The sequence below is a fragment of the Lepus europaeus genome, chromosome 3 (genome assembly GCF_033115175.1).
Source record: "Lepus europaeus isolate LE1 chromosome 3, mLepTim1.pri, whole genome shotgun sequence".
Lineage (NCBI taxonomy): Eukaryota > Metazoa > Chordata > Mammalia > Lagomorpha > Leporidae > Lepus > Lepus europaeus.
The window spans coordinates 60856951-60873603 of NC_084829.1; the positions used below are offsets into that span (position 1 = coordinate 60856951).

Below are 16653 nucleotides of genomic sequence, written 5' to 3' on the forward strand. Positions count from 1 at the left end.
TTCCTACTTTCTACTTCTTTTTCGAGATTGTATGGCTATTCTGGGTCTTGTTTCTCTGTGCATATTTTAAAATGCACATGCTTTCCTTGTCAGGGTGCTTAAATATTATTTTATATATTTTTGGAATATTTTCCTCTATTGTATTCTAACAGTTGATTGCTTTTTAAAAGCTATTAATTTTTCACTGATAGTTCATAATTAGTCCAGCACCAAGGCAATTCTCACTTGGTAGGCAATTCGTGTCATATGCAAATACTGTGTCTTCTCCTTTTCTATAGCTATCAATTCTTGTCTTGCCTTTTAGTATTGGCTAATATTCAGTAATGGTGGTCATAGTGGTAGCTTTGTGAATCTCTAGCTTGAGTGGGGCGGCCTCTAGTGTTTTACCATTAAGTGTAATGGTTTCAGGAAGGTTCCATTGATTTGCATCTTTAAAGGATGCAGCAACAATCCAGATAAAGTGGTGGGAGGAGCTGTGGGAGTGTTTGGGGCATTTGGAAGGGAACATTCCTGTCAGAATGAACAGCATGGGAGATACACTGCATGCATAAGTATGGGAAATAGCAAATAGTTATATGTTTTTGTATCACAAATTATAAATCAGGAAATAGCAAGAGAGGAGGCTGAAGAGTTAATTGGTTAAGGACCAACTAAAGGGCCTTGATTACCACTTTAAGAAGATTGGGTTTAATTCTCTACATTATGCAGAATTATCAAAAGATTTCAAGTAGGGAGGTGACCTTGTCACTATAGGAAACTATCACAAACATTTTATTAGTTAAATAACTTTTTATTATTTTAATGGTGGCAACAGGTCCAATCCAGAAAATAAACCATTTACAGTTTCTGAAATGCATCAAGTTCTTTGTTACTTCTTTGCCCTTGGAGCATCCCTCTGTCAGAAATGCTCAATGCCCACTGCAAGACAGATAAAATAAGAGTAGGTCTTCCTCATCAACTGCTGTCACAGTAGTCTGCATTGTACTTATCCATTGTCCATTGACTCCTATTCTTCTTCTTTTTTTTTTATCTTTTATTTAATGAATATAAATTTCCAAAGTACAGCTTATGGATTACAATGGCTCCCCCCCCCCCCCCCATAACTTCCCTCCCACCCGCAACCCTCCCCTTTCCCGCTCGCTCTCCCCTTCCATTCACATCAAGACTCATTTTCAATTCTATTTATATACAGAAAATCAGTTGAGTATATATAAAGATTTCAACAGTTTGCCCTCACATAGCAACACAAAGTGAAAAAATACTGTTGGAGTACTAGTTATAGCATTAAATAACAGTGTACAGCACATTAATGACAGAGATCCTACATAATATTTTTTAAAAAAATTGATTAATTTTCTATGTAATTTCCAATTTAACACCAAGTTGTTTTTTTTTCATTTTCAATTATCTTTATATACAGAAGATCGATTCAGTATATACTAAGTAAAGATTTCATCAGTTTGCACCCACACAGAAACACAAAGTGTAAAAATACTGTTTCAGTACTAGCTATATCATTACTTCACATTGGACAATCCATTAAGGACAGATCCCACATGGGACGTAAGTACACAGTGAATCTTGATGTTGATTTAACAATTTAATACTCTTATTTATGGCATCAGTAATCTCCCTATGCTCTAGCCATGAGTTGCCAAGGCTATGGAAGCCTTTAGGGTTCGCCGACTTCGATCTTACTCCGACAGGGTCATAGTCAAAGTGGAAGTTCTCTCCTCCCTTCAGAGAAAGGTACCTCCTACCTTGATGGCCCCGTTCTTTCCACTGGGATCACACTCGCTGAGATCTTTCATTTAGGTCTTACTCCTATTCTTCTGAATTCTTTGAGAGCAAGAACAATGTTGGGGCCGGTGCTGTGGCTTAGCGAGTAAAGCCACCGCCTGCAGTGCTGGAATCCGTTATGGGCACTGGTTGGAGATACAGCTGCTCCACTTCAGATCCAGCTCTCTGCTGTGGCCTGGGAAAGCAGTGGAAGATCACCCAAGTGCTTGGGCTCCTGCACCCACGTGAGAGACCCAGAAGCATCTCCTGTTTTCTGGCTTTGGATCGGTGCAGCTCTAGCCATTGCAGCCAATTGGCGTGTGAACCAGTGGATGGAAGATCTCGCTCGCTCTCTGCCTCTCCTTCTCTCTGCATGTAACTCTGACTTTCAAATAAACAAATAAATCTTTTTTTTTTTTTCAAAAAAACAATGCAGTTCATTTCTGAAATATAGGGGTGAACAATGAAATGGATAAGCAAAGGAGCAAATAAAGGAAACTGTGCATTGGCATGCAGAATGATGCAGAAGGCTTGAGAGAAATAAAGTCATCCAGATAATTAATTACAGAATTAGCCAGAGATTTGGTGCCTGGGGTTTCTGTTTGGTCCTTTTCTGTGCATTAGAATTGCTGAAGTCTGCAAGGTGCATTATGGCCTGCATAGTTCTAGTAAATGGAGACATTTTATCTCATAATTTGCCTAAGCCTGCTAGACTTTCTTGACCCTCAGTACACTCTGCAAATTATTCATCCTCCAATGGGGCATGTTCCTCTCTCCATCCATTGTTTGTTGCTAAAAACCTGAGTAACTAGCCATCTTTTCGGAGAAAGTAGGTAAAGAAATTTGTGGAAGCAAGCAAGCCAGACAATGTATAAAACAATGTGTTTTGGGTTAAACCTCCAAGCCCACTGAAAATCTCAGAAAGGTGGGTTCCAGATTTTTTAAAAAAGAGATTTATTTATTTTATTTGAGAGTCAGGGTTACAGAGAGAGAGAGGGAGAGAGAGAGAGAGAAACAAAGAGACAGAAATCTTTCATCTGCTGGTTCACTTCCCAGATGGCCGCAACAACCAGGGTTAGTCCAGGCCGAAGCCAGGAACCAGGCACTTCATCCAGGTCTCCCATATGGGTTGCTGGGGCCCAAACACTTGGGGCATCTTTTGCTGCTTTCTCCAGGCCATTAACAGGGGACTGGATTAGAAGTGGAACAGCTTGGACAAACCATTGCCTATTTAGAATGCTGGTATCCCTGGTGACAGCTTTACCTGCTTTGCCACGTGCTGGCTTCCCATGTTTAGGCATAAAAACACTTAAATGTATTCTAAACTACCATAAAGTGTGTATGTCTACAATGTATTTTTCAGAGAAGACTCTATTTAAAAATTTAGCATTTTTTTAAATTGATTTCCTGTTCACTATAGTTAACTCTTCCAATTTTTTCCTATCTTGACTCTAGTGAACTGATATCATAGGGATCAATGTTTCAGTGTTGACAAACATTTTTTTTTTAAAGATTCATTTATTTATTTGAAGGGTTGAGTTACAGAGCGAGAAAGAAGTAAAGACAGATCTTTCATCTACTATTTCACTCCCTGAATTGTTACAACTACTGGGGCTGAACCAGGCTAAAGTCAGGAGTCAGTAGGCCTCCCATAGGGGTGCAGGGACCCAGGGACTTGGGCCATCTTCTGCTGCTTTCCTGGGTGCATTAGCAGAGAGCTAGACAGGAAATGGAACAACCAGGACTCAAACTGGTGCCCATATGGGAAGCTGGCACCACAGTGTTGGCTTAGCCTCCTGTGCCAAAGCACCGACTCCAACTCCAATAAGTGCTTTTTATATCAAAATTGACTTTTGTTTCTGTACTGTGTACTGTTTTCTATGGTCTTGATCTCCTTTAGGTTCAACTTTCCTGGCTCAAAGCTTTGCAAGATTCACATTTTGTCTTTTCTTTCTCATAATTTTTATGTCAAACACAAATACATTGTATGTTTTAGCCATTATTAATTGCTTTGTGGTTTTCCTGCTAATTTTCCGAGACTACTTTGAAGTTCTCAATGTTTTTTTTTTTTTTTTTTTGACAGGCAGAGTAGATAGTGAGAGAGAGAGACAGAGAGAAAGGTCTTCCTTTTTGCCGCTGGTTCACCCTCCAATGGCCGCTGCGACCGGCGCACCGCGCTGATCCGAAGCCAGGAGCCAGGTGCTTCTCCTGGTCTCCCATGCGGGTGCAGGGCCCAAGCACTTGGGCCATCCTCCACTGCCTTCCCGGGCCATAGCAGAGAGCTGGCCTGGAAGAGGGGCAACCGGGATAGAATCCGGCGCCCCGACCGGGACTAGAACCCGGTGTGCCGGCGCCACAAGGCGGAGGATTAGCCTGTTAAGCCACGGCGCCGGCCCCACTGAAGTTCTCAATGTTACCAATACAATCTCATTTTCCAATAAGTTTTTTAACTAAAACAGTGTCCTGTGGACAAATATACCCATAGCTACTTTTATTATGTTGGTCTTTCCTCTAGCAACCTTTCTATGAATAGGGCAAGACAAATCATTTATGTTGAACAAATGTGAATCTGGGTGCTTGGCTGGTTCAAAATAATATAATCATGACATTTTGCTTTATGGAAAGTTTGTTGACATTTTTAGGATCAGAAATCTTTGTTTTGGAAATGTAGTGGTTAGGGGTTTTGTATCTTTTTAAACCTCCATTTTGTTTTTTCTTAAATTTACTAACATTTCTCTGAAAGGATGTTTTCTTCAATTCTTTTTTTTTTTTTTTTTTTTTGACAGGCAGAGTGGACAGTGAGAGAGAGAGAGAGAGAGAGAAAGGTCTTCCTTTTTGCCATTGGTTCACCCTTCAATGGCCGCCGCGGTAGGCGCGCTGCAGCCGGCGCACCGCGCTGATCCGAAGCCAGGAGCCAGGTGCTTCTCCTGGTCTCCCATACGGGTGCAGGGTCCAAGGACTTGAGCCATCCTCCACTGCCTTCCCGGGCCATAGCAGAGAGCTGGCCTGGAAGAGGGGCAACCGGGATAGAATCCGGCGCCCTGACCAGGACTAGAACCCAGTGTGCCGGCGCCGCAAGGCGGAGGATTAGCCTAGTGAGCCACGGCGCCGGCCTCAATTATTTATTTATTTATTTATTTATTTTTGACAGGCAGACTGGACAGTGAGAGAGAGAAAGGTCTTCCTTTGCCGTTGGTTCACCCTCCAATGGCCACCACGGTTGGCGCACTGCGGCTGGCGCACCGCACTGATCCGAAGCCAGGAGCCAGGTGCTTCTCCTGGTCTCCCATGAGGTGCAGGGCCCAAGCACTTGAGCCATCCTCCACTGCACTCCCTGGCCACAGCAGAGAGCTGGCCTGGAAGAGGGGCAGCCGGGACAGAATCCGGCGCCCCGACCGGGACTAGAACCCCGTGTGCTGGCGCCGCTAGGTGGAGGATTAGCCTGTTGAGCCCCTCAATTCTTCTAAGGGGATTTTCTACCTAATGATTTCCTTCATAGAGCTCTAATCTATTGAATTTCTTCAGGATTGGATTTTGTTTATTACAATAGTTTTATTCTTTCCAATCGCTCTTTTCAAGTTTCACATTGAGGTCCAGAGGGAGAGTAAAGATACCAATTAGGTTTACTTTTGTAATTCCTCTTTGACAACCCAAATGAAATAAATGCATTTTTGTTTATGTATTTAAGAATTATTTATTTATTTGAGAGACAGAGAGCGAGCGAGCACGCACACAAGAAAGAAAAGATAGGGTGCTCTCATCTGCCATTTTACTCTCAAATGCCTGCAATGGTCCACCTAGGCAAACACTGACATGAGGAACTAGGAACTTAATTCATTTCTCCTACATGGGTGTCAGGGACCCAACTTCTTAACCTACCACCTGCTGCCTCCCAGGGTGTGCATTAACAGGAAGCTTGAATCAGTATGGGAGCTAGGACTTGAACCTAGGCACTCTGATATCGGAGGAAGACATCCTTGGCTGCTACTGTACCATTAGGCCAAACAACTGATCCTAAAAAAATATTGTTGATTCCTTGTTTCTATTTTCCTTTCTTAAAAAAACCATTTAAAATTACAAAGTCAAGTCTGGAGAGATTGATGAGTCAGGGTAGGGGGTGGAATTCTAGGAATTCAGTAGAATCAGGACAGTCCAAATCTCCTTTGCAGAGGTGTGTTTGGTGTTGGGAAAGCTTAAAACATCAGAACATGAGAGAGAGGAACGAACGAGTAGATTTTTAACCACGTTTGTGAGTTTTCTTCTACCCTGAACTGATCTTAATATGTGAACCGCAGGTGTGAAGATTAAATCAAGTAAAAGTTTTAGAAGAACGTGGACCACATGTTAAGGTGCTCAGCTGCTGCTATCTGAACACTAGAATATCCCTGTAGGTAGAAGATACAATCTCTGTTCCTAACAGGCTTCAGGCTCATTTTGACTAACAGGAAACAGCTGTATCACAGTCTTACTAAGGGCTGACAGAGGAGTCAACCCAACCTGTTTTGGAAGTACATAACCTTGACCAGTTCTTCTGAAACTTTTTGGTCCTGAGGCCTCTATAGTTAAAATTTGAGGGCTTCCCAAGAGCTCCTCTTTATATGATTGTATCTGTTGATAATTTAACATCTGAGACGTTAAATCTAAGAAAAATGTAAAACATGTACTATTTTTAAAGTCTTATTTATTTGGAAGATGGAGTGATAGAGATTATCCATCCACACTGGTTCACCCCCTGAACCTGCAAGAGCCAAGGCTGGGTCAGGCAAAAGCCAGAAGGCAGGAGCTATTTCAGGAACCCAAATACTGTGCCACCACTTGCTACCTCCCAAGGTGTGCATTAGAAGGAAGCTGAATTGGAAGGAGCTGGGCTCAAATTAGCACTCCTAAACAAGGTGCAGGCATCCCAAGCAGTGGCTTAACCTACTTCACCACAACACCTGCCCCAAAAACATATTTTAGGATTAACAACAACATTCATTATGTATTACCTTAAATCACGCTTATTGTGAAAAATAACAAAATGGTCCAACAAATTAAAAGACTGGCACATTTAAAAATTTTCGCAAGTTTCCCTAAGTCTGGCTTAATGACGGGACTCTCATCCCTATTTCCTCTATTTGCTCTACTCCGTTTTGGTCCAAAAGTAGGAAGAAATCTGGCGTTAGACATTATCTGTTGGCTCCCTTGAGGGGTCTTGGGTACCCTACAAGGAATCACTGGGCCACATTTTGAAGACTGACTTGATTGATACCTCGAATGTTTCTTGAGGGAGCCAAGGTCCTGAGGGAAACTGGCCTTGTGGCCGGAAAGCTGAGGGTTGAGGTAGTTAACCGTGAGGCTGTTGTGCAGAGGCGGCAAGGGTGTGTGGGCAGGGGGCGCTTCTGCTCCACCCTAGTCTACCTCTCACAATCAATTAACAAAAGGAGTGGAAAGTAACCCTGCCCACCACTTTCACATTAATTGTAAAGCCTTAGCACTCCTTATTGTAGAAAAAGCCCTCCTGCCTCGCCTCCCTCCTCCCAGCAGCCCCCAGGCTGAAAGCTGGAAGCCCGCGGCCCTTGGCGTGCGGCGGCCCGGGGCTCCACGGAGGCGCGGCGCGGGAAGCCCCACAGTGCGCAGGCGCAGCGGCTACGCAGGCGGCGGCCCCCGGAACGGTAAACAGTGGCGTCACGTGACGCGCCCCCGCTCCTGCTCCCGCGCCGCCGCCGCTGCACGCCGATGGCTGCGGGGTCTCGCGCCGTCGCACAGTCCCTACGAGGCAAGCGACCTTCGAGCGCAGGGCGGCGGCGGCTGCAACGAGGACTAGGCGGGCAGCGCGGAAGGCAGGATTAGCGTCGTCCGCAGCCGCCGTTCGGTCTTGAGAGGAAAAGAGGCTGTGGCAGCGACGCCGACGTCCTGCGCGTACCCCCTCTCCGCGGCACCCATCGGGCCCCCTCCTCCTCCTCCTCCTCCTCCTCCTCCTCGGCGGCAGCGGCGGCGGCGGCGGCCACCATCTTCCTCTTGCTGCCAGTGGTAGCGCTCGTCTGGCGGAGCTGGGTGAGTTGCGGCTGTGGCCGCGGCCAGGGAGACGGGCAGCCCTCCCCTCCCCCATCCCCTTCCACACGCACAGCGCCTCCGCGGGCCTCCTGCCCCTCCCGCGGCGGACCTTCGGCTCCTTTCTCCCGCGCAGCGGGGAAATCGCCCCTGGGGCCTCTTGCGCAACGCCCTCGGCCTACCCCGGCCGCGCCTCTGCCTCCCGGGACCGTGTGGACTACGGGCTGGGGGGAGAGCCATGGTGGCCGGCCCGCCGGGCGGGAGGTCGGGGCCGCGGCCTGCCCGTAGCGCTGGTCCCCGGCCCTCGGCGGCAAGTGTGTGCCGCCGCCGCGCGGGCGCTGCCAGGCAGGCCGGGCCTGCAAGGCCCGGGCAGTCGGCCCTTCGGCCGGTTCCCTCTCGTGGAGACCCGGGCATCGAGCCTTGATCTCCGAGTCGCGGCGAAGCGGGGACCGGCCCTGGCCGCGAGGCCGGTAGTCGGCCCCGCTTTTGGACTGGGGAGTTGCTGGTGCCCCATCCATCCTCCTGTTGCCGCGCGCTTTTGTGCTCGGGACCCAAGGTGGCGACTCCTTTTGCCTGGTTTGAGATCGGAAAGCCTAAGAGTCTTCTTGCTCTCCGATGATACGAGTCATTTAAGGAGCCACTTGTCGATCTGTACGTGTTAATGGTGCTAAATAACTGATCACCTGACCCGGGGGGAGGGGCGGGGAGGAGGGAGAATGGGAGAGAATGTTGGTGTCGCGCACAGTCCAGGGCCCTTCTTTTCCTCGGCAGTGTATTGTCAGGTCAGATGACCTTTTCCCATCTTGGGGCCTTTCAGTGCCATTTTCTGGAGACTTGTGGTTCGAGCGTGTGATTCTTAGTGCTGTTCCGTAGTCATTCTTAGACTGTGGTCATGGAGTAGAGTGAGTGGCAACAATGCTGTATCCACCCAGGCCAGTCTTCATTTCGTAGGTACTTCGTTTGAAAAGAGTCCTCGGTAATTGAGCCTTCCTGAAATTCGAACTTGCATATTTGTTTATGTTAAGCTGAGTTTAAAAAATTAAAAGTAAAGTACTTCAGGAATACCTAAATAGCACATTGTTCTATTTATTGCTATGGGGGAAGGTCAAACTTGCCTCCTTTTCCCCAAACTGATTGTTTTAAGATCTTCCAAAGCGACACTTAAGTCACTCATTCATTTGCTACCATTTTTGATTCCTGAATGAAGTGTTGGAAATTGTGACAGTTTGTAGCTGAAGATGTGTGTTTGTGACGGTCAATAGACCCATGAATCAGAAGAACCGGGAAATCTTCTGTTTTAGTGTACTGAGGTTTTTGAGTTTATAGTATATTCCATAGCACACAAGGTGATGTGTAAAGATTATTGTTAGCTCAGATAGCGGTTTTTACAACTTAGTTTTTCTCCACTTGTTTTATATATATATATACACACACACATATATATGTACATACATATATACATATATATGTATTTTTTCCATTCTTATGTTCACTGGTTATTTTTTCTCCACTACCATTATCAGTTTCATTGTTCTAAAATACAGAATCCATTTTCTAATGGTAGTAACAATTTATGGGGAAACTTTTAAGAGCTTTTAATGCCCTGATTAAGCCACACTGCACTTCCTTAGCAGCAGAAAGACTTGTACCGCTGAAATGAGCCTCTTTTATTTTGAAAAGTAAACCTTCGATTTTAAACTTTGCTTGATAACCATACTAGGGACTTGTCAAATGGTAACAAATGAGTCATTGATGGGACAGAAGTTTTTCTCTGTTCTCGTATGGGTTATAGTCCAATTATTGAAGAGCATAAAAATTAATTATAGTTTTTGCATTCTGTTGGAAGAACAGTGAATTTCTGCTGAGTTAGTTATGCATTCTGTGTTGGGATAGACTTCTGATAACTTTATCCTGTTGATTTTATAGTATACTTGTGTGTTGCATAGTCAGAGAAGACCACATAAGTGTTCTGGGTAAATGTGGGTGAAAAACAGATTTGGTCAAATTAACATTTAAAGATAAAAGTTGAAAGAAAATTGCCCTTATTTTAAGACTATATTATTAAATTAAAATTTCATTTATTGGAATCAGCTGGGAAAGGTTGATAGTCTGGCAGTGTATTATTGATAAAAGTTGAAAGCAGGTGATAATTTGGATTACTGAAAAATTATCTTAAGAGTTTAGGTTTTTACACAGTATGGGACATACTTTGAAAAACCAGTGAATAAAAAATTATCTGTACATTTCTGTGTTTCAAGTACTTGAAACGATGAGTATCTTCCTTGACATGGTAATATAGTGTTTGTTTTTTTGACACATTTTTGCTTTCTTAAATGTGTACTTTTTTTTTACACAGACTAAGTGCCAGTTAAATTCTCTTGAAATTGTTTTCATGCATTTTTTTTTCCTTGAGGAAATTCCTGTTTTATTTTTTAATGAGATAATGAGCTGTATTAATCTGCATCCAGGTTTGCATACTGCCCATAACTGTTTGACCACACAGTTGTTAGGGAGGTCAGAGTTCTAAGAATGCTAATTTCTGTTTATTTTTATTTATCCAAATTTTGAGAATTCCTTAACAGTTTCTCAGTTTCTAGGACAGTGTATCTTGGGTACTATTTCTCTTTTTTCTTCTTGGGTAACCTCTGAGAATCCTGGAGTAACTTCAGAAGCATAGACATCTTATTTTTTAAACTACAAATATTACTTGGCAAACTGCTACACAGTTATGATACTGTTGCATTTTTGAGAAAAGTAAAAATTCTCCTTTGCCTTTTGATAGTATTTGTGTAATTAGAAATACCCATGGCTCTTTTCTACTTTCACTGAGCAATCTTGGCTGGGAAACAAGATTGCAAAGACATGAGATGTTAAATTAGTATATTGAAGTTAAGAGACAGAGATTTCAAGAGTTGTAAAAGGCATTGTGTGAAGGATTGCCAAATGTATAGACTGGTGTGTTATGTATTTAATTCTGGCCATTTTTTAGTGGTCAGAGAATTTAAATGTTTTTTGGCTACTTGTATAGTGAAGAGGAAAAGTACAAATTGAAAAATATTATCCATGTTTTAATCTGTTGAAATAATCTGACTTTATCAGTTTTGAATGACAGATTGTACAAAAAAGCTAAATTTAAAATTGCTATTCATTAATAATTTTTATGAGCTGGACATGAAAACATGAAATTTTAGACAATAAATTTCAGTTTTTATCTTATAACTGCTTTTCCTCCACATGTTGTGGTTCATATACATGTAAATGGATAGCCATTTTGTTTATGTGGAGAGGGCAGCTAAATGCATATTTCCTGCTTTATTTTGGAATGAGTGTTTCCAGGATTTTTAAATATTTCATTAATGAAATATTAAGACCCATAAAAATTTGTGTTCAACAAGTTGAGTGCATAAAATATAGTAGTGTAAAAGTGTAGGCTCAGGAATGACCCTGCCTGGGTTTGAATTTGAGAATACTGGGTAAATGACTTCGGGAAAGTAATGTAATTATCTGTCTGTGCCTCAGTTTACTCTTCTGTGAAAGAGAAATGATAGTTGCACTTACCTTACAAGGTTGTTGTGAGGAACTAATGGGATAATGCATGCTGTAGACTTAGGATAGGACCAGGTGTATAGTATGTACTAAATGTATGTGGGATTGGACTGTTAAGTATGCCGTAGTTTTAATGGTAATCTGGTTGCACTACTGTGGTTAATTCACTGGTGCTTCTTAAAATTTCAATTGTAGTATAATGCCAGTTTAACTATAAATTTCAAAATTAACTTTTTTTTTCTTGGTTAGTGTAAATCTGCCAGTTTCAACCTCTATTTCATAGTTCTTTTTCCAGGTTCTTAGGTCTGCTTGTATCTTAACTTTTTGTACAGCAGACCTCTTCGTGTCTCATATATTCATTTTATCTGAAACATTCAGAAAAGAAGTTACGATTCTTGCTTTCTTCTGTGAGATCTTACCAGTAGACTTGAACTAATGATCCGAGACCAGAATTTAAAGTGGGTATGTTAAGCAGATGACTGGTGGCATAGCTTTGTGGAACTGTTGTAATGTCATACACACGGCTTAACTTCTTAACAACTTTCCTTGACTCAGACCTGCTAGGATAACCTATGTTTCATTCTTAACGTTGTTATAACACAGTGGTTAAGAACTGATCCTGGCGTCATACTAGGCAGATTGGAGTTCCAGTTCTATCAGTTACTTACTGTGTGTTAATGGGTGTAGCTTCAGTAAGCTTTAGCACCTCTGGCAAATTGAGAATAATAATACCTGGCTAATTCTGTGGTTGTGAGAATTAAATGGCACAATGAATTTACATAATGTACATGATAAGCATTCAGTAAATTTAACTTTATAAAAAGAAAATATAGGGTAGCAGTAAACTCTTTGGCTCTAAAATGAGATTTTCTGGGCTTATATTTTAACTTCCACTTTTGCAAGTAACCTCTCCAATTTCATATTTTTTTAATAATTGGGATTATAATACAGGATTGTTGGATTAAATGAATTAGTTAAGTATAGAGCAGAGTTTGTTAGCCTTGGCCTTTATGACATTTTTGGTTGGATAATTCTGTGATGTGGGGCTATTTTAGTGTTTTATCATTTATGTACTAGATGCCATTAATACTTTTTGCAGTTTTGGTGACCAAAAATGTCTAAACATGATCACATTACTTGTGGATTGCCTTAGTCATCTTTGATTGAGAATTATTGGAATCAAGCTTGTAGAAAAGTGGCATGAAGTTAGAGCATATGGAGTTTCATGTTTTATTGTTATTAGTAATACATGTTTTTTTTTTAAGATTGATTTATTTGAAAGTCAGAGGAGACAGAGAGCTTCCATCCACTGGTTCCCTCCCTAGATCCCTGCAATGGCCAGGGCTGGGCCAGGCCAAAGCCAGGAGCCAGGACCTTCTTTGGGGTCACCCATGAGAGTGGCAGGGGCACAGTCCTGTGGACTGTCTTCTGCTGCTTTTCCTAAGCCATTAGCAGAGAGCTGGGTTGGAAGTGGAGCAGCTGGGACTTGAAATGGTGTCCATAAGGGATGCCAGTGTTTTAGTCAGTTACTACTTGCTATGCCACAATGCCGGCCCCTATTAATAAGATTTTTATATTTTCATTACTGCCTATCAGAAAGTTTTTCTGAGTGTCCCTGATGAAATTGAGTGATTAATTTAAATCATGGTATAAGGTCTGGAAGGCATAAAGTGTGCTGTTCTATTTCCAGGGCCTTTGCCCTTTAGAGTAGGTCTTTACCTGAATTGCTTTTAGGCATTTATGGATTGATCACTCCTTTTCCAGGTTTTGGCTTAGATGTTACATTCTTAATGAGGTCTTTATTTACCTTCATACATAAACTGCCTTTCCTCCTCCTCCTCCTCCTCCTCCTCCTCCTCCTCCTCCACCACCACCACCACCACCACCACCACCACCACCACCACCATTACTTTATTTAATTTTTCTATATAGATTTTGTATTTTCTTGATATATTTTTGTCCCTCTCCTGTCACCCACTAGCATGTACACACACACACACACACATGCAGACTACATGAGAGAGAGCTTCATCATAGTGTAACCTCTCAGGTTCTTTCATAACTTTGTTGATTTATTATTGGGTTTACATGTGCTTTTTAAATTTTTACAGAAATAATATATACATAGATGTACTTAAAAGATAATTTTAAAGATTTCATACAGAAATTTTTTAGTTTCTCCAATCTCTTAAAGCTGGTTTTTGTTGAAGTGTATTTTTTTTCTTTTGATACTTTCTAAATCTTACCTTTTAGCATGCTATTCATTTTTGAAACTCTTAGAAAATAATTTCGTCTGATTTTGTTAGTGGCCACTATATTTGCAATATTCTCTGAGCATTGCATATGAAGCAAGTATTTTATTTTATTTTATTTTTTTTGACAGGCAGAGTGGACAGTGAGAGAGACAGAGAGAAAGGTCTTCCTTTTTCCATTGGTTCACCCTACAATGGCCGCTGCGGCCCCGAAGCCAGGAGCCAGGTGCTTCTCCTGGTCTCCCATGAGGGTGCAGGGCCCAAGCACTTGGGCCATCCTCCACTGCACTCCCGGGCCATAGCATAGAGCTGGACTGGAAGAGGGGAAACCGGGACAGAATCCGGTGCCCCGACCGGGACTAGAACCCGGTGTGCCGGCGCCGCAGGTGGAGGATTAGCCTGTTGAGCTGTGGTGCCGGCCAAAGCAAGTATTTTAAAACAGGAAAAATCTTTGGACTCAGACCAGAATGATAGTACTAGTTATTTTTAATTGTATTGTGAGTCTTTGTAAATATCCCACTGGGACCAATCTCAGGCACTCATAACTAGTACATGCTTTTTCCCTTTGCTTGGAATATCCTCTGGATCTTTAGGATCTGGCTCACACATCTCCTGCTTAACCCTTCTAAGTTTCATCATTTTCTGTGGTAGTATCTGCAGCTCTTCAATATGGCAAAGTATTTTTTGTTGTCATGTTTGTGTTGTGTTTGTTTTTGTCTGTAAATAATCTGTTTTGTATTGTGAGCTCTTGGAATTTGAAACTGGAGTTTGTTTCACTGGTACTTACAGTGCTTTGTAGTGGATGTTGAATAAGTATATGAATAAGTAATTTTGAGTTAAGCAGATTATTCAGTTTCTGGCTCCAGAAACAGTTTTTGAATTTAATGTGTATATTCTAAAAGTATTCATGTTGATTGATATATCTTTAGCTATTTAAAATATACCTATATTATTTGTTTTAATTACTAAATTTAGCATGTGAAATGTAAGAAAGCATTTAGATAAAGTTTAGATCAGCTCTAAATCTGCTCTTTTTCCCCTTACTTAGATCTGGTTATCTTTGTCTAACCACATTGTTAGATATCCAGGAACATCCTTAGATTGCTTTTCTTTTTTTGAAAATACTTTTAGTTTTGGGATAGTTTTAGATTTATAAAAAAGTTGCAGAGATTGCAGAATTCTTTGTATGCCTTTCATTCTGTTTCCCTGGTTATTAATATCTGACAAAATGCTAGTGCCTTTATCAGAGTTAACATTACTATTAGTACAGTGTTATTAACAAAATTAGACTTTCTTCTGATTTCATGTTTCTTTGTCGCTGCCCTGTTCATGATCCAGTCTAGATTAGTGTGGCGATTTTAAGTGAGTTAATATTTTTGAAGTCAGTTAAGCATGAAAGTTTTAATTTTGATATTGAGCTTGATATCTGAACCTGAAGTCACACTCCAATATATGCTTAATTCAAGATAGTTGTGTATGGCTGCCTACTCTTGATTTTTGCCATTTTGTTTTGTCCTTTGGGAGTTACTTCCAGAGCTAGTTTGGAACCATATAAGAAAAAATAATTCTTAAGGTTTGACATTGTGGTGTAGTGGGTAAGACTGCCTTCTGCAGTGCCACCATCCCATATGGATGCTGTTTTGTGTCCCTGGCTGCTCTACTCCTTATCCAGCTCCCTGCTAATGGCCTGGGAAAAGCTGCAGAAGGTGGCCCAAGTGCTTGTGCCCCTGCTTCCCATGTAGGAGACCTGAAAGAAGCTCATGGCTTCAGCCTGGCCCAGAGCTGGCTGTTGAGGCCACCTGGGGAGTGAACCAGAGGATGGAAAATTTCTCTGTCTTTCCTTCTCTCTAATTCTTTCAAACAAATAAGTAGATCTTCATTTAAAAAAAAAAAAAGAAAAAAAGCTTACATGGACAGATGATAGGTAGATAGGTACAGGGATATTAAAAAAAAAAAAAAAGCTAGGGACCAGCGCTGTACTAATAGATTAAGCCTCCGCCTGTGGTGCCGGCATCCCATATGGGCCCCTGTTCAAGTCCTGGCTGCTCCACTTCCCATCCAGCTCCCTGCTGATGACCTGGGAAAGCAGTGGAAGATGGTCCAAGTGCTTGGGCCACTGCATCCATCCATGTGGGAGGCCTGGAAGAAGCTCCTGGCTCCTGACTTCGGATCGGCTCAACTTTGGCCATTCTGGCCATTTGGGGAGTGAACCAGTGGATGGAAGACCTCTCTGTCTCTCCTTCTCTCTCTGTCTGTAACTCTTCTCTCAAATAAATAAATCTTTTTTTTTTTTTTTTTTGTTTTTGACAGGCAGAGTGGACAGTGAGAGAGAGAGACAGAGAGAAAGGTCTTCCTTTTGCCGTTGGTTCACCCTCCAATGGCCGCCGCGGTTGGTGCGCTGCGGCCGGCGCACCGCGCTGATCCGAAGCCAGGAGCCAGGGGCTTCTCCTGGTCTCCCATAGGGTGCAGGACCCAAGCACTTGGGCCATCCTCCACTGCCTTCCCTGGCCACAGCAGAGAGCTGGCCTGGAAGAGGGGCAACCGGGACAGAATTCGGCGCCCCGACCGGGACTAGAACCCGGTGTGCCAGCGCCGCAAGGCGGAGGATTAGCCTAATGAGCCGCGGTGCCGGCCTCAAATAAATAAATCTTTAAAAAATTAAATAAAAAACTGTCTCAGTCTAATTTACACCAGTTTGATGCTTAAAATGTGTTCCACAAAACATTAGTTATGTGGTGGATCCTGTGGAAATTGTCTTCTTTGGATCCATAAATTTGGGATGCTTTATACTGTTTTCTATCTGAGGAAGTTCCCATTCTCCTTTGCTTATTACTAAAGGTGACTCACACAGTGGTATCTGCTTAGTAAAGATTTGTTCAATAAATAAAAGATATTGTTAAATTCAACCTTGTTATACTCCTCACTTTTGATCATAGAAGGCTTTTTCCTGAGAATGTCTGATTAAATTCTTGGAAAAACAGTTTTAAAGTCATACTAGTTATGACTAAAAAACAGGAAGTTTGACCTATCATATTTACAATGT

General features: G+C 42.3%; 1 protein-coding gene across 4 annotated transcripts in view; it reads left to right on the plus strand.

Annotated features, from left to right (window-relative positions):
* Positions 1 to 7516: 7516 nt before the first annotated feature.
* Positions 7517 to 16653, plus strand: part of PHF3 (PHD finger protein 3) — an 85923-nt gene continuing 76786 nt past the window's right edge. For 3 of the 4 annotated variants that reach the window (XM_062186325.1, XM_062186327.1, XM_062186328.1), the window contains exon 1: positions 7517 to 7815. The gene's annotated coding sequence lies outside the window, so the exon portion shown is untranslated. Of the gene's footprint in view, positions 7816 to 8446; positions 8464 to 16653 lie in introns of those variants that run through there. The other variant, XM_062186326.1, reaches the window with a different exon arrangement.